We start from the raw sequence: 14,113 nt of genomic DNA on the forward strand, positions 1-14,113 counted from the left end.
TGCTCCTTTGCCCTGTTCAAATGATGAAAGGAAATAAAGTTTGTATTTTATCCAACTACCTGTGCTAAAAAGTGATGGGAACAGTGTTTGTAATTTCTTCTACTTTTTCAGTGACACAAAGTTCAAGCTGCTTATCTAATTGGTGAAAATGCAATGTCTGTTTATCACACTCACTTTGACTATATATGTTGTAGCAAGAGATTGTTTCTTGCTTACGGCCATACCAGCCTGGGTACGCCCGATCTCGTCTGATCTCGGAAGCGAAGCAGGGTCGGGCCTGGTTAGTACTTGGATGGGAGACCGCCTGGGAATACCAGGTGCTGTAAGCATTTTGTCCACGAGGGTGTGCCCCTGCACTATTTCATCAGCAACACTGCCTTGTAGTAAGCATTTAATGATGAATTGACTAAATGCAGCTTCCTGCCTTTTTAATAGGATCAAATTTCCTTGTGTTTTCAATTAGCATCTGCCTTGTATTTATAAGACAAACAAGAATATTGTTGCTGAATGCAGCTTGTGTGTGCTTTGTGCTCCTTTGCCCTGTTCAAATGATGAAAGGAAATAAAGTTTGTATTTTATCCAACTACCTGTGCTAAAAAGTGATGGGAACAGTGTTTATAATTTCTTCTACTTTTTCAGTGACACAAAGTTCAAGCTGCTTATCTAATTGGTGAAAATGCAATGTCTGTTTATCAGACTCATTTTGACTATATATGTTGTAGCAAGAGATTGTTTCTCGCTTACGGCCATACCAGCCTGGGTACGCCCGATCTCGTCTGATCTCGGAAGCTAAGCAGGGTCGGGCCTGGTTAGTACTTGGATGGGAGACCGCCTGGGAATACCAGGTGCTGTAAGCATTTTGTCCACGAGGGGTGCTCTTGCACTATTTCATCAGCAACACTGCCTTGTATTAAGCATTTAATGATGAATTGACTAAATATCTGTTTTATCAGACTCACTTTGACTATATATGTTGTAGCAAGAGATTGTTTCTCGCTTACGGCCATACCAGCATGGGTACGCCCGATCTCGTCTGATCTCGGAAGCTAAGCAGGGTCGGGCCTGGTTAGTACTTGGATGGGAGACCGCCTGGGAATACCAGGTGCTGTAAGCATTTTGTCCACGAGGGGGTGCTCTTGCACTATTTCATCAGCAACACTGCCTTGTATTAAGCATTTAATGATGAATTGACTAAATATCTGTTTTATCAGACTCACTTTGACTATATATGTTGTAGCAAGAGATTGTTTCTCGCATACGGCCATACCAGCCTGGGTACGCCCGATCTCGTCTGATTTCGGAAGCGAAGCAGGGTCGGGCCTGGTTAGTACTTGGATGGGAATACCAGGTGCTGTAAGCATTTTGTCCACGAGGGTGTGCCCCTGCACTATTTCATCAGCAACACTGCCTTGTAGTAAGCATTTAATGATGAATTGACTAAATGCAGCTTCCTGCCTTTTTAATAGGATCAAATTTCCTTGTGTTTTCAATTAGCATCTGCCTTGTATTTATAAGACAAACAAGAATATTGTTGCTGAATGCAGCTTGTGTGTGCTTTGTGCTCCTTTGCCCTGTTCAAATGATGAAAGGAAATAAAGTTAGTATTTTATCCAACTACCTGTGCTAAAAAGTGATGGGAACAGTGTTTGTAATTTCTTCTACTTTTTCAGTGACACAAAGTTCAAGCTGCTTATCTAATTGGTGAAAATGCAATGTCTGTTTATCACACTCACTTTGACTATATATGTTGTAGCAAGAGATTGTTTCTTGCTTACGGCCATACCAGCCTGGGTACGCCCGATCTCATCTGATCTCGGAAGCGAAGCAGGGTCGGGCCTGGTTAGTACTTGGATGGGAGACCGCCTGGGAATACCAGGTGCTGTAAGCATTTTGTCCACGAGGGTGTGCCCCTGCACTATTTCATCAGCAACACTGCCTTGTAGTAAGCATTTAATGATGAATTGACTAAATGCAGCTTCCTGCCTTTTTAATAGGATCAAATTTCCTTGTGTTTTCAATTAGCATCTGCCTTGTATTTATAAGACAAACAAGAATATTGTTGCTGAATGCAGCTTGTGTGTGCTTTGTGCTCCTTTGCCCTGTTCAAATGATGAAAGGAAATAAAGTTTGTATTTTATCCAACTACCTGTGCTAAAAAGTGATGGGAACAGTGTTTATAATTTCTTCTACTTTTTCAGTGACACAAAGTTCAAGCTGCTTATCTAATTGGTGAAAATGCAATGTCTGTTTATCAGACTCATTTTGACTATATATGTTGTAGCAAGAGATTGTTTCTCGCTTACGGCCATACCAGCCTGGGTACGCCCGATCTCGTCTGATCTCGGAAGCTAAGCAGGGTCGGGCCTGGTTAGTACTTGGATGGGAGACCGCCTGGGAATACCAGGTGCTGTAAGCATTTTGTCCATGAGGGTGTGCCCCTGCACTATTTCATCAGCAACACTGCCTTGTAGTAAGCATTTAATGGTGAATTGACTAAATGCAGCTTCCTGCCTTTTTAATAGGATCAAATTTCCTTGTGTTTTCAATTAGCATCTGCCTTGTATTTATAAGACAAACAAGAATATTGTTGCTGAATGCAGCTTGTGTGTGCTTTGTGCTCCTTTGCCCTGTTCAAATGATGAAAGGAAATAAAGTTTGTATTTTATCCAACTACCTGTGCTAAAAAGTGATGGGAACAGTGTTTGTAATTTCTTCTACTTTTTCAGTGACACAAAGTTCAAGCTGCTTATCTAATTGGTGAAAATGCAATGTCTGTTTATCACACTCACTTTGACTATATATGTTGTAGCAAGAGATTGTTTCTCCCATACGGCCATACCAGCCTGGGTACGCCCGATCTCGTCTGATTTTGGAAGCGAAGCAGGGTCGGGCCTGGTTAGTACTTGGCTGGGAGACCGCCTGGGAATACCAGGTGCTGTAAGCATTTTGTCCACGAGGGTGTGCCCCTGCACTATTTCATCAGCAACACTGCCTTGTAGTAAGCATTTAATGATGAATTGACTAAATGCAGCTTCCTGCCTTTTTAATAGGATCAAATTTCCTTGTGTTTTCAATTAGCATCTGCCTTGTATTTATAAGACAAACAAGAATATTGTTGCTGAATGCAGCTTGTGTGTGCTTTGTGCTCCTTTGCCCTGTTCAAATGATGAAAGGAAATAAAGTTTGTATTTTATCCAACTACCTGTGCTAAAAAGTGATGGGAACAGTGTTTGTAATTTCTTCTACTTTTTCAGTGACACAAAGTTCAAGCTGCTTATCTAATTGGTGAAAATGCAATGTCTGTTTATCACACTCACTTTGACTATATATGTTGTAGCAAGAGATTGTTTCTCGCATACGGCCATACCAGCCTGGGTACGCCCGATCTCGTCTGATTTCGGAAGCGAAGCAGGGTCGGGCCTGGTTAGTACTTGGATGGGAATACCAGGTGCTGTAAGCATTTTGTCCACGAGGGTGTGCCCCTGCACTATTTCATCAGCAACACTGCCTTGTAGTAAGCATTTAATGATGAATTGACTAAATGCAGCTTCCTGCCTTTTTAATAGGATCAAATTTCCTTGTGTTTTCAATTAGCATCTGCCTTGTATTTATAAGACAAACAAGAATATTGTTGCTGAATGCAGCTTGTGTGTGCTTTGTGCTCCTTTGCCCTGTTCAAATGATGAAAGGAAATAAAGTTTGTATTTTATCCAACTACCTGTGCTAAAAAGTGATGGGAACAGTGTTTGTAATTTCTTCTACTTTTTCAGTGACACAAAGTTCAAGCTGCTTATCTAATTGGTGAAAATGCAATGTCTGTTTATCACACTCACTTTGACTATATATGTTGTAGCAAGAGATTGTTTCTCGCTTACGGCCATACCAGCCTGGGTACGCCCGATCTCGTCTGATCTCGGAAGCGAAGCAGGGTCGGGCCTGGTTAGTACTTGGATGGGAGACCGCCTGGGAATACCAGGTGCTGTAAGCATTTTGTCCACGAGGGTGTGCCCCTGCACTATTTCATCAGCAACACTGCCTTGTAGTAAGCATTTAATGATGAATTGACTAAATGCAGCTTCCTGCCTTTTTAATAGGATCAAATTTCCTTGTGTTTTCAATTAGCATCTGCCTTGTATTTATAAGACAAACAAGAATATTGTTGCTGAATGCAGCTTGTGTGTGCTTTGTGCTCCTTTGCCCTGTTCAAATGATGAAAGGAAATAAAGTTTGTATTTTATCCAACTACCTGTGCTAAAAAGTGATGGGAACAGTGTTTGTAATTTCTTCTACTTTTTCAGTGACACAAAGTTCAAGCTGCTTATCTAATTGGTGAAAATGCAATGTCTGTTTATCACACTCACTTTGACTATATATGTTGTAGCAAGAGATTGTTTCTCGCTTACGGCCATACCAGCCTGGGTACGCCCGATCTCGTCTGATCTCGGAAGCGAAGCAGGGTCGGGCCTGGTTAGTACTTGGATGGGAGACCGCCTGGGAATACCAGGTGCTGTAAGCATTTTGTCCACGAGGGTGTGCCCCTGCACTATTTCATCAGCAACACTGCCTTGTAGTAAGCATTTAATGATGAATTGACTAAATGCAGCTTCCTGCCTTTTTAATAGGATCAAATTTCCTTGTGTTTTCAATTAGCATCTGCCTTGTATTTATAAGACAAACAAGAATATTGTTGCTGAATGCAGCTTGTGTGTGCTTTGTGCTCCTTTGCCCTGTTCAAATGATGAAAGGAAATAAAGTTTGTATTTTATCCAACTACCTGTGCTAAAAAGTGATGGGAACAGTGTTTGTAATTTCTTCTACTTTTTCAGTGACACAAAGTTCAAGCTGCTTATCTAATTGGTGAAAATGCAATGTCTGTTTATCACACTCACTTTGACTATATATGTTGTAGCAAGAGATTGTTTCTCGCTTACGGCCATACCAGCCTGGGTACGCCCGATCTCGTCTGATCTCGGAAGCGAAGCAGGGTCGGGCCTGGTTAGTACTTGGATGGGAGACCGCCTGGGAATACCAGGTGCTGTAAGCATTTTGTCCACGAGGGTGTGCCCCTGCACTATTTCATCAGCAACACTGCCTTGTAGTAAGCATTTAATGATGAATTGACTAAATGCAGCTTCCTGCCTTTTTAATAGGATCAAATTTCCTTGTGTTTTCAATTAGCATCTGCCTTGTATTTATAAGACAAACAAGAATATTGTTGCTGAATGCAGCTTGTGTGTGCTTTGTGCTCCTTTGCCCTGTTCAAATGATGAAAGGAAATAAAGTTTGTATTTTATCCAACTACCTGTGCTAAAAAGTGATGGGAACAGTGTTTGTAATTTCTTCTACTTTTTCAGTGACACAAAGTTCAAGCTGCTTATCTAATTGGTGAAAATGCAATGTCTGTTTATCACACTCACTTTGACTATATATGTTGTAGCAAGAGATTGTTTCTCGCTTACGGCCATACCAGCCTGGGTACGCCCGATCTCGTCTGATCTCGGAAGCGAAGCAGGGTCGGGCCTGGTTAGTACTTGGATGGGAGACCGCCTGGGAATACCAGGTGCTGTAAGCATTTTGTCCACGAGGGGGTGCTCTTGCACTATTTCATCAGCAACACTGCCTTGTATTAAGCATTTAATGATGAATTGACTAAATATCTGTTTTATCAGACTCACTTTGACTATATATGTTGTAGCAAGAGATTGTTTCTCGCTTACGGCCATACCATCCTGGGTACGCCCGATCTCGTCTGATCTCGGAAGCTAAGCAGGGTCGGGCCTGGTTAGTACTTGGATGGGAGACCGCCTGGGAATACCAGGTGCTGTAAGCATTTTGTCCACGAGGGGGTGCTCTTGCACTATTTCATCAGCAACACTGCCTTGTATTAAGCATTTAATGATGAATTGACTAAATATCTGTTTTATCAGACTCACTTTGACTATATATGTTGTAGCAAGAGATTGTTTCTCGCTTACGGCCATACCATCCTGGGTACGCCCGATCTCGTCTGATCTCGGAAGCTAAGCAGGGTCGGGCCTGGTTAGTACTTGGATGGGAGACCGCCTGGGAATACCAGGTGCTGTAAGCATTTTGTCCACGAGGGGGTGCTCTTGCACTATTTCATCAGCAACACTGCCTTGTATTAAGCATTTAATGATGAATTGACTAAATATCTGTTTTATCAGACTCACTTTGACTATATATGTTGTAGCAAGAGATTGCTTCTCGCTTACGGCCATATCAGCCTGGGTACGCCCGATCTCGTCTGATCTCGGAAGCTAAGCAGGGTCTGGCCTGGTTAGTACTTGGATGGGAGACCGCCTGGGAATACCAGGTGCTGTAAGCATTTTGTCCACGAGGGTGTGCCCCTGCACTATTTCATCAGCAACACTGCCTTGTAGTAAGCATTTAATGATGAATTGACTAAATGCAGCTTCCTGCCTTTTTAATAGGATCAAATTTCCTTGTGTTTTCAATTAGCATCTGCCTTGTATTTATAAGACAAACAAGAATATTGTTGATGAATGCAGCTTGTGTGTGCTTTGTGCTCCTTTGCCCTGTTCAAATGATGAAAGGAAATAAAGTTTGTATTTTATCCAACTACCTGTGCTAAAAAGTGATGGGAACAGTGTTTGTAATTTCTTCTACTTTTTCAGTGACACAAAGTTCAAGCTGCTTATCTAATTGGTGAAAATGCAATGTCTGTTTATCACACTCACTTTGACTATATATGTTGTAGCAAGAGATTGTTTCTCGCTTACGGCCATACCAGCCTGGGTACGCCCGATCTCGTCTGATCTCGGAAGCTAAGCAGGGTCGGGCCTGGTTAGTACTTGGATGGGAGACCGCCTGGGAATACCAGGTGCTGTAAGCATTTTGTCCACGAGGGTGTGCCCCTGCACTATTTCATCAGCAACACTGCCTTGTAGTAAGCATTTAATGATGAATTGACTAAATGCAGCTTCCTGCCTTTTTAATAGGATCAAATTTCCTTGTGTTTTCAATTAGCATCTGCCTTGTATTTATAAGACAAACAAGAATATTGTTGCTGAATGCAGCTTGTGTGTGCTTTGTGCTCCTTTGCCCTGTTCAAATGATGAAAGGAAATAAAGTTTGTATTTTATCCAACTACCTGTGCTAAAAAGTGATGGGAACAGTGTTTGTAATTTCTTCTACTTTTTCAGTGACACAAAGTTCAAGCTGCTTATCTAATTGGTGAAAATGCAATGTCTGTTTATCACACTCACTTTGACTATATATGTTGTAGCAAGAGATTGTTTCTCGCTTACGGCCATACCAGCCTGGGTACGCCCGATCTCGTCTGATCTCGGAAGCGAAGCAGGGTCGGGCCTGGTTAGTACTTGGATGGGAGACCGCCTGGGAATACCAGGTGCTGTAAGCATTTTGTCCACGAGGGTGTGCCCCTGCACTATTTCATCAGCAACACTGCCTTGTAGTAAGCATTTAATGATGAATTGACTAAATGCAGCTTCCTGCCTTTTTAATAGGATCAAATTTCCTTGTGTTTTCAATTAGAAATCTGCCTTGTATTTATAAGACAAACAAGAATATTGTTGCTGAATGCAGCTTGTGTGTGCTTTGTGCTCCTTTGCCCTGTTCAAATGATGAAAGGAAATAAAGTTTGTATTTTATCCAACTACCTGTGCTAAAAAGTGATGGGAACAGTGTTTATAATTTCTTCTACTTTTTCAGTGACACAAAGTTCAAGCTGCTTATCTAATTGGTGAAAATGCAATGTCTGTTTATCAGACTCATTTTGACTATATATGTTGTAGCAAGAGATTGTTTCTCGCTTACGGCCATACCAGCCTGGGTACGCCCGATCTCGTCTGATCTCGGAAGCTAAGCAGGGTCGGGCCTGGTTAGTACTTGGATGGGAGACCGCCTGGGAATACCAGGTGCTGTAAGCATTTTGTCCACGAGGGTGTGCCCCTGCACTATTTCATCAGCAACACTGCCTTGTAGTAAGCATTTAATGATGAATTGACTAAATGCAGCTTCCTGCCTTTTTAATAGGATCAAATTTCCTTGTGTTTTCAATTAGCATCTGCCTTGTATTTATAAGACAAACAAGAATATTGTTGCTGAATGCAGCTTGTGTGTGCTTTGTGCTCCTTTGCCCTGTTCAAATGATGAAAGGAAATAAAGTTTGTATTTTATCCAACTACCTGTGCTAAAAAGTGATGGGAACAGTGTTTGTAATTTCTTCTACTTTTTCAGTGACACAAAGTTCAAGCTGCTTATCTAATTGGTGAAAATCCAATGTCTGTTTATCACACTCACTTTGACTATATATGTTGTAGCAAGAGATTGTTTCTCGCTTACGGCCATACCAGCCTGGGTACGCCCGATCTCGTCTGATCTCGGAAGCGAAGCAGGGTCGGGCCTTGTTAGTACTTGGATGGGAGACCGCCTGGGAATACCAGGTGCTGTAAGCATTTTGTCCACGAGGGTGTGCCCCTGCACTATTTCATCAGCAACACTGCCTTGTAGTAAGCATTTAATGATGAATTGACTAAATGCAGCTTCCTGCCTTTTTAATAGGATCAAATTTCCTTGTGTTTTCAATTAGCATCTGCCTTGTATTTATAAGACAAACAAGAATATTGTTGCTGAATGCAGCTTGTGTGTGCTTTGTGCTCCTTTGCCCTGTTCAAATGATGAAAGGAAATAAAGTTTGTATTTTATCCAACTACCTGTGCTAAAAAGTGATGGGAACAGTGTTTGTAATTTCTTCTACTTTTTCAGTGACACAAAGTTCAAGCTGCTTATCTAATTGGTGAAAATGCAATGTCTGTTTATCACACTCACTTTGACTATATATGTTGTAGCAAGAGATTGTTTCTCGCTTACGGCCATACCAGCCTGGGTACGCCCGATCTCGTCTGATCTCGGAAGCGAAGCAGGGTCGGGCCTTGTTAGTACTTGGATGGGAGACCGCCTGGGAATACCAGGTGCTGTAAGCATTTTGTCCACGAGGGTGTGCCCCTGCACTATTTCATCAGCAACACTGCCTTGTAGTAAGCATTTAATGATGAATTGACTAAATGCAGCTTCCTGCCTTTTTAATAGGATCAAATTTCCTTGTGTTTTCAATTAGCATCTGCCTTGTATTTATAAGACAAACAAGAATATTGTTGCTGAATGCAGCTTGTGTGTGCTTTGTGCTCCTTTGCCCTGTTCAAATGATGAAAGGAAATAAAGTTTGTATTTTATCCAACTACCTGTGCTAAAAAGTGATGGGAACAGTGTTTATAATTTCTTCTACTTTTTCAGTGACACAAAGTTCAAGCTGCTTATCTAATTGGTGAAAATGCAATGTCTGTTTATCACACTCACTTTGACTATATATGTTGTAGCAAGAGATTGTTTCTCGCTTACGGCCATACCAGCCTGGGTACGCCCGATCTCGTCTGATCTCGGAAGCGAAGCAGGGTCGGGCCTGGTTAGTACTTGGATGGGAGACCGCCTGGGAATACCAGGTGCTGTAAGCATTTTGTCCACGAGGGTGTGCCCCTGCACTATTTCATCAGCAACACTGCCTTGTAGTAAGCATTTAATGATGAATTGACTAAATGCAGCTTCCTGCCTTTTTAATAGGATCAAATTTCCTTGTGTTTTCAATTAGCAACTGCCTTGTATTTATAAGACAAACAAGAATATTGTTGCTGAATGCAGCTTGTGTGTGCTTTGTGCTCCTTTGCCCTGTTCAAATGATGAAAGGAAATAAAGTTTGTATTTTATCCAACTACCTGTGCTAAAAAGTGATGGGAACAGTGTTTATAATTTCTTCTACTTTTTCAGTGACACAAAGTTCAAGCTGCTTATCTAATTGGTGAAAATGCAATGTCTGTTTATAAGACTCATTTTGACTATATATGTTGTAGCAAGAGATTGTTTCTCGCTTACGGCCATACCAGCCTGGGTACGCCCGATCTCGTCTGATCTCGGAAGCTAAGCAGGGTCGGGCCTGGTTAGTACTTGGATGGGAGACCGCCTGGGAATACCAGGTGCTGTAAGCATTTTGTCCACGAGGGGGTGCTCTTGCACTATTTCATCAGCAACACTGCATTGTATTAAGCATTTAATGATGAATTGACTAAATATCTGTTTTATCAGACTCACTTTGACTATATATGTTGTAGCAAGAGATTGTTTCTCGCTTACGGCCATACCAGCCTGGGTACGCCCGATCTCGTCTGATCTCGGAAGCGAAGCAGGGTCGGGCCTGGTTAGTACTTGGATGGGAGACCGCCTGGGAATACCAGGTGCTGTAAGCATTTTGTCCACGAGGGTGTGCCCCTGCACTATTTCATCAGCAACACTGCCTTGTAGTAAGCATTTAATGATGAATTGACTAAATGCAGCTTCCTGCCTTTTTAATAGGATCAAATTTCCTTGTGTTTTCAATTAGCATCTGCCTTGTATTTATAAGACAAACAAGAATATTGTTGCTGAATGCAGCTTGTGTGTGCTTTGTGCTCCTTTGCCCTGTTCAAATGATGAAAGGAAATAAAGTTTGTATTTTATCCAACTACCTGTGCTAAAAAGTGATGGGAACAGTGTTTATAATTTCTTCTACTTTTTCAGTGACACAAAGTTCAAGCTGCTTATCTAATTGGTGAAAATGCAATGTCTGTTTATAAGACTCATTTTGACTATATATGTTGTAGCAAGAGATTGTTTCTCGCTTACGGCCATACCAGCCTGGGTACGCCCGATCTCGTCTGATCTCGGAAGCTAAGCAGGGTCGGGCCTGGTTAGTACTTGGATGGGAGACCGCCTGGGAATACCAGGTGCTGTAAGCATTTTGTCCACGAGGGGGTGCTCTTGCACTATTTCATCAGCAACACTGCCTTGTATTAAGCATTTAATGATGAATTGACTAAATATCTGTTTTATCAGACTCACTTTGACTATATATGTTGTAGCAAGAGATTGTTTCTCGCTTACGGCCATACCAGCCTGGGTACGCCCGATCTCGTCTGATCTCGGAAGCTAAGCAGGGTCGGGCCTGGTTAGTACTTGGATGGGAGACCGCCTGGGAATACCAGGTGCTGTAAGCATTTTGTCCACGAGGGTGTGCCCCTGCACTATTTCATCAGCAACACTGCCTTGTAGTAAGCATTTAATGATGAATTGACTAAATGCAGCTTCCTGCCTTTTTAATAGGATCAAATTTCCTTGTGTTTTCAATTAGCATCTGCCTTGTATTTATAAGACAAACAAGAATATTGTTGCTGAATGCAGCTTGTGTGTGCTTTGTGCTCCTTTGCCCTGTTCAAATGATGAAAGGAAATAAAGTTTGTATTTTATCCAACTACCTGTGCTAAAAAGTGATGGGAACAGTGTTTGTAATTTCTTCTACTTTTTCAGTGACACAAAGTTCAAGCTGCTTATCTAATTGGTGAAAATGCAATGTCTGTTTATCACACTCACTTTGACTATATATGTTGTAGCAAGAGATTGTTTCTCGCTTACGGCCATACCAGCCTGGGTACGCCCGATCTCGTCTGATCTCGGAAGCGAAGCAGGGTCGGGCCTTGTTAGTACTTGGATGGGAGACCGCCTGGGAATACCAGGTGCTGTAAGCATTTTGTCCACGAGGGTGTGCCCCTGCACTATTTCATCAGCAACACTGCCTTGTAGTAAGCATTTAATGATGAATTGACTAAATGCAGCTTCCTGCCTTTTTAATAGGATCAAATTTCCTTGTGTTTTCAATTAGCATCTGCCTTGTATTTATAAGACAAACAAGAATATTGTTGCTGAATGCAGCTTGTGTGTGCTTTGTGCTCCTTTGCCCTGTTCAAATGATGAAAGGAAATAAAGTTTGTATTTTATCCAACTACCTGTGCTAAAAAGTGATGGGAACAGTGTTTATAATTTCTTCTACTTTTTCAGTGACACAAAGTTCAAGCTGCTTATCTAATTGGTGAAAATGCAATGTCTGTTTATCACACTCACTTTGACTATATATGTTGTAGCAAGAGATTGTTTCTCGCTTACGGCCATACCAGCCTGGGTACGCCCGATCTCGTCTGATCTCGGAAGCGAAGCAGGGTCGGGCCTGGTTAGTACTTGGATGGGAGACCGCCTGGGAATACCAGGTGCTGTAAGCATTTTGTCCACGAGGGTGTGCCCCTGCACTATTTCATCAGCAACACTGCCTTGTAGTAAGCATTTAATGATGAATTGACTAAATGCAGCTTCCTGCCTTTTTAATAGGATCAAATTTCCTTGTGTTTTCAATTAGCATCTGCCTTGTATTTATAAGACAAACAAGAATATTGTTGCTGAATGCAGCTTGTGTGTGCTTTGTGCTCCTTTGCCCTGTTCAAATGATGAAAGGAAATAAAGTTTGTATTTTATCCAACTACCTGTGCTAAAAAGTGATGGGAACAGTGTTTATAATTTCTTCTACTTTTTCAGTGACACAAAGTTCAAGCTGCTTATCTAATTGGTGAAAATGCAATGTCTGTTTATAAGACTCATTTTGACTATATATGTTGTAGCAAGAGATTGTTTCTCGCTTACGGCCATACCATCCTGGGTACGCCCGATCTCGTCTGATCTCGGAAGCTAAGCAGGGTCGGGCCTGGTTAGTACTTGGATGGGAGACCGCCTGGGAATACCAGGTGCTGTAAGCATTTTGTCCACGAGGGGGTGCTCTTGCACTATTTCATCAGCAACACTGCCTTGTATTAAGCATTTAATGATGAATTGACTAAATGTCTGTTTTATCAGACTCACTTTGACTATATATGTTGTAGCAAGAGATTGTTTCTCGCTTACGGCCATACCATCCTGGGTACGCCCGATCTCGTCTGATCTCGGAAGCTAAGCAGGGTCGGGCCTGGTTAGTACTTGGATGGGAGACCGCCTGGGAATACCAGGTGCTGTAAGCATTTTGTCCACGAGGGTGTGCCCCTGCACTATTTCATCAGCAACACTGCCTTGTAGTAAGCATTTAATGATGAATTGACTAAATGCAGCTTCCTGCCTTTTTAATAGGATCAAATTTCCTTGTGTTTTCAATTAGCATCTGCCTTGTATTTATAAGACAAACAAGAATATTGTTGCTGAATGCAGCTTGTGTGTGCTTTGTGCTCCTTTGCCCTGTTCAAATGATGAAAGGAAATAAAGTTTGTATTTTATCCAACTACCTGTGCTAAAAAGTGATGGGAACAGTGTTTGTAATTTCTTCTACTTTTTCAGTGACACAAAGTTCAAGCTGCTTATCTAATTGGTGAAAATGCAATGTCTGTTTATCACACTCACTTTGACTATATATGTTGTAGCAAGAGATTGTTTCTCGCTTACGGCCATACCAGCCTGGGTACGCCCGATCTCGTCTGATCTCGGAAGCGAAGCAGGGTCGGGCCTTGTTAGTACTTGGATGGGAGACCGCCTGGGAATACCAGGTGCTGTAAGCATTTTGTCCACGAGGGTGTGCCCCTGCACTATTTCATCAGCAACACTGCCTTGTAGTAAGCATTTAATGATGAATTGACTAAATGCAGCTTCCTGCCTTTTTAATAGGATCAAATTTCCTTGTGTTTTCAATTAGCATCTGCCTTGTATTTATAAGACAAACAAGAATATTGTTGCTGAATGCAGCTTGTGTGTGCTTTGTGCTCCTTTGCCCTGTTCAAATGATGAAAGGAAATAAAGTTTGTATTTTATCCAACTACCTGTGCTAAAAAGTGATGGGAACAGTGTTTATAATTTCTTCTACTTTTTCAGTGACACAAAGTTCAAGCTGCTTATCTAATTGGTGAAAATGCAATGTCTGTTTATCACACTCACTTTGACTATATATGTTGTAGCAAGAAATTGTTTCTCGCTTACGGCCATACCAGCCTGGGTACGCCCGATCTCGTCTGATCTCGGAAGCGAAGCAGGGTCGGGCCTGGTTAGTACTTGGATGGGAGACCGCCTGGGAATACCAGGTGCTGTAAGCATTTTGTCCACGAGGGTGTGCCCCTGCACTATTTCATCAGCAACACTGCCTTGTAGTAAGCATTTAATGATGAATTGACTAAATGCAGCTTCCTGCCTTTTTAATAGGATCAAATTTCCTTGTGTTTTC

The 14,113-nt window shown here is 41.9% G+C and overlaps 28 non-coding genes and 3 pseudogenes across 28 annotated transcripts; all 31 read left to right on the forward strand.

Annotated features, from left to right (window-relative positions):
- The first annotated feature begins 210 nt into the window (after positions 1-210).
- LOC145882312 (5S ribosomal RNA) lies at positions 211-329 on the forward strand. The gene has a single exon (XR_014393878.1). It is a non-coding gene; the product is annotated as a 5S ribosomal RNA (ribosomal RNA).
- A 409-nt stretch (positions 330-738) lies between these two features.
- On the forward strand, positions 739-857 carry LOC145853861 (5S ribosomal RNA). The gene has a single exon (XR_014374746.1). It is a non-coding gene; the product is annotated as a 5S ribosomal RNA (ribosomal RNA).
- Positions 858-995: 138 nt separating this feature from the next.
- LOC145884661 (5S ribosomal RNA) lies at positions 996-1,114 on the forward strand. The gene has a single exon (XR_014396240.1). It is a non-coding gene; the product is annotated as a 5S ribosomal RNA (ribosomal RNA).
- Positions 1,115-1,253: 139 nt separating this feature from the next.
- LOC145853605 (uncharacterized) lies at positions 1,254-1,360 on the forward strand (annotated as a pseudogene).
- Positions 1,361-1,769: 409 nt separating this feature from the next.
- On the forward strand, positions 1,770-1,888 carry LOC145881621 (5S ribosomal RNA). The gene has a single exon (XR_014393194.1). It is a non-coding gene; the product is annotated as a 5S ribosomal RNA (ribosomal RNA).
- A 409-nt stretch (positions 1,889-2,297) lies between these two features.
- LOC145853862 (5S ribosomal RNA) lies at positions 2,298-2,416 on the forward strand. The gene has a single exon (XR_014374747.1). It is a non-coding gene; the product is annotated as a 5S ribosomal RNA (ribosomal RNA).
- Positions 2,417-2,825: 409 nt separating this feature from the next.
- On the forward strand, positions 2,826-2,944 carry LOC145853232 (uncharacterized; annotated as a pseudogene).
- Positions 2,945-3,353: 409 nt separating this feature from the next.
- On the forward strand, positions 3,354-3,460 carry LOC145853606 (uncharacterized; annotated as a pseudogene).
- A 409-nt stretch (positions 3,461-3,869) lies between these two features.
- LOC145882313 (5S ribosomal RNA) lies at positions 3,870-3,988 on the forward strand. Its single transcript, XR_014393879.1, has one exon. It is a non-coding gene; the product is annotated as a 5S ribosomal RNA (ribosomal RNA).
- Positions 3,989-4,397: 409 nt separating this feature from the next.
- Positions 4,398-4,516, forward strand: LOC145882314 (5S ribosomal RNA). Its single transcript, XR_014393880.1, has one exon. It is a non-coding gene; the product is annotated as a 5S ribosomal RNA (ribosomal RNA).
- Positions 4,517-4,925: 409 nt separating this feature from the next.
- LOC145882316 (5S ribosomal RNA) lies at positions 4,926-5,044 on the forward strand. The gene has a single exon (XR_014393882.1). It is a non-coding gene; the product is annotated as a 5S ribosomal RNA (ribosomal RNA).
- A 409-nt stretch (positions 5,045-5,453) lies between these two features.
- Positions 5,454-5,572, forward strand: LOC145882317 (5S ribosomal RNA). The gene has a single exon (XR_014393883.1). It is a non-coding gene; the product is annotated as a 5S ribosomal RNA (ribosomal RNA).
- Positions 5,573-5,711: 139 nt separating this feature from the next.
- Positions 5,712-5,830, forward strand: LOC145885804 (5S ribosomal RNA). Its single transcript, XR_014397387.1, has one exon. It is a non-coding gene; the product is annotated as a 5S ribosomal RNA (ribosomal RNA).
- Positions 5,831-5,969: 139 nt separating this feature from the next.
- On the forward strand, positions 5,970-6,088 carry LOC145885915 (5S ribosomal RNA). The gene has a single exon (XR_014397499.1). It is a non-coding gene; the product is annotated as a 5S ribosomal RNA (ribosomal RNA).
- Positions 6,089-6,227: 139 nt separating this feature from the next.
- LOC145851020 (5S ribosomal RNA) lies at positions 6,228-6,346 on the forward strand. The gene has a single exon (XR_014372869.1). It is a non-coding gene; the product is annotated as a 5S ribosomal RNA (ribosomal RNA).
- A 409-nt stretch (positions 6,347-6,755) lies between these two features.
- Positions 6,756-6,874, forward strand: LOC145853863 (5S ribosomal RNA). The gene has a single exon (XR_014374748.1). It is a non-coding gene; the product is annotated as a 5S ribosomal RNA (ribosomal RNA).
- Positions 6,875-7,283: 409 nt separating this feature from the next.
- LOC145882318 (5S ribosomal RNA) lies at positions 7,284-7,402 on the forward strand. Its single transcript, XR_014393884.1, has one exon. It is a non-coding gene; the product is annotated as a 5S ribosomal RNA (ribosomal RNA).
- Positions 7,403-7,812: 410 nt separating this feature from the next.
- On the forward strand, positions 7,813-7,931 carry LOC145853864 (5S ribosomal RNA). The gene has a single exon (XR_014374749.1). It is a non-coding gene; the product is annotated as a 5S ribosomal RNA (ribosomal RNA).
- Positions 7,932-8,340: 409 nt separating this feature from the next.
- Positions 8,341-8,459, forward strand: LOC145850601 (5S ribosomal RNA). Its single transcript, XR_014372449.1, has one exon. It is a non-coding gene; the product is annotated as a 5S ribosomal RNA (ribosomal RNA).
- Positions 8,460-8,868: 409 nt separating this feature from the next.
- LOC145850602 (5S ribosomal RNA) lies at positions 8,869-8,987 on the forward strand. The gene has a single exon (XR_014372450.1). It is a non-coding gene; the product is annotated as a 5S ribosomal RNA (ribosomal RNA).
- A 409-nt stretch (positions 8,988-9,396) lies between these two features.
- On the forward strand, positions 9,397-9,515 carry LOC145882319 (5S ribosomal RNA). The gene has a single exon (XR_014393885.1). It is a non-coding gene; the product is annotated as a 5S ribosomal RNA (ribosomal RNA).
- Positions 9,516-9,924: 409 nt separating this feature from the next.
- On the forward strand, positions 9,925-10,043 carry LOC145853865 (5S ribosomal RNA). The gene has a single exon (XR_014374750.1). It is a non-coding gene; the product is annotated as a 5S ribosomal RNA (ribosomal RNA).
- A 139-nt stretch (positions 10,044-10,182) lies between these two features.
- LOC145882320 (5S ribosomal RNA) lies at positions 10,183-10,301 on the forward strand. The gene has a single exon (XR_014393886.1). It is a non-coding gene; the product is annotated as a 5S ribosomal RNA (ribosomal RNA).
- Positions 10,302-10,710: 409 nt separating this feature from the next.
- On the forward strand, positions 10,711-10,829 carry LOC145853866 (5S ribosomal RNA). Its single transcript, XR_014374751.1, has one exon. It is a non-coding gene; the product is annotated as a 5S ribosomal RNA (ribosomal RNA).
- Positions 10,830-10,968: 139 nt separating this feature from the next.
- Positions 10,969-11,087, forward strand: LOC145853867 (5S ribosomal RNA). Its single transcript, XR_014374752.1, has one exon. It is a non-coding gene; the product is annotated as a 5S ribosomal RNA (ribosomal RNA).
- A 409-nt stretch (positions 11,088-11,496) lies between these two features.
- LOC145850604 (5S ribosomal RNA) lies at positions 11,497-11,615 on the forward strand. Its single transcript, XR_014372452.1, has one exon. It is a non-coding gene; the product is annotated as a 5S ribosomal RNA (ribosomal RNA).
- A 409-nt stretch (positions 11,616-12,024) lies between these two features.
- On the forward strand, positions 12,025-12,143 carry LOC145882321 (5S ribosomal RNA). Its single transcript, XR_014393887.1, has one exon. It is a non-coding gene; the product is annotated as a 5S ribosomal RNA (ribosomal RNA).
- Positions 12,144-12,552: 409 nt separating this feature from the next.
- Positions 12,553-12,671, forward strand: LOC145886026 (5S ribosomal RNA). Its single transcript, XR_014397610.1, has one exon. It is a non-coding gene; the product is annotated as a 5S ribosomal RNA (ribosomal RNA).
- Positions 12,672-12,810: 139 nt separating this feature from the next.
- Positions 12,811-12,929, forward strand: LOC145886137 (5S ribosomal RNA). Its single transcript, XR_014397721.1, has one exon. It is a non-coding gene; the product is annotated as a 5S ribosomal RNA (ribosomal RNA).
- A 409-nt stretch (positions 12,930-13,338) lies between these two features.
- LOC145850605 (5S ribosomal RNA) lies at positions 13,339-13,457 on the forward strand. Its single transcript, XR_014372453.1, has one exon. It is a non-coding gene; the product is annotated as a 5S ribosomal RNA (ribosomal RNA).
- Positions 13,458-13,866: 409 nt separating this feature from the next.
- Positions 13,867-13,985, forward strand: LOC145882322 (5S ribosomal RNA). The gene has a single exon (XR_014393888.1). It is a non-coding gene; the product is annotated as a 5S ribosomal RNA (ribosomal RNA).
- The last annotated feature ends 128 nt before the right edge of the window (positions 13,986-14,113 follow it).

The sequence above is a fragment of the Salmo salar genome, chromosome 08, assembly GCF_965601325.2.
Source record: "Salmo salar chromosome 08, fSalSal1, whole genome shotgun sequence".
NCBI classification, from domain to species: Eukaryota; Metazoa; Chordata; class Actinopteri; order Salmoniformes; family Salmonidae; genus Salmo; species Salmo salar.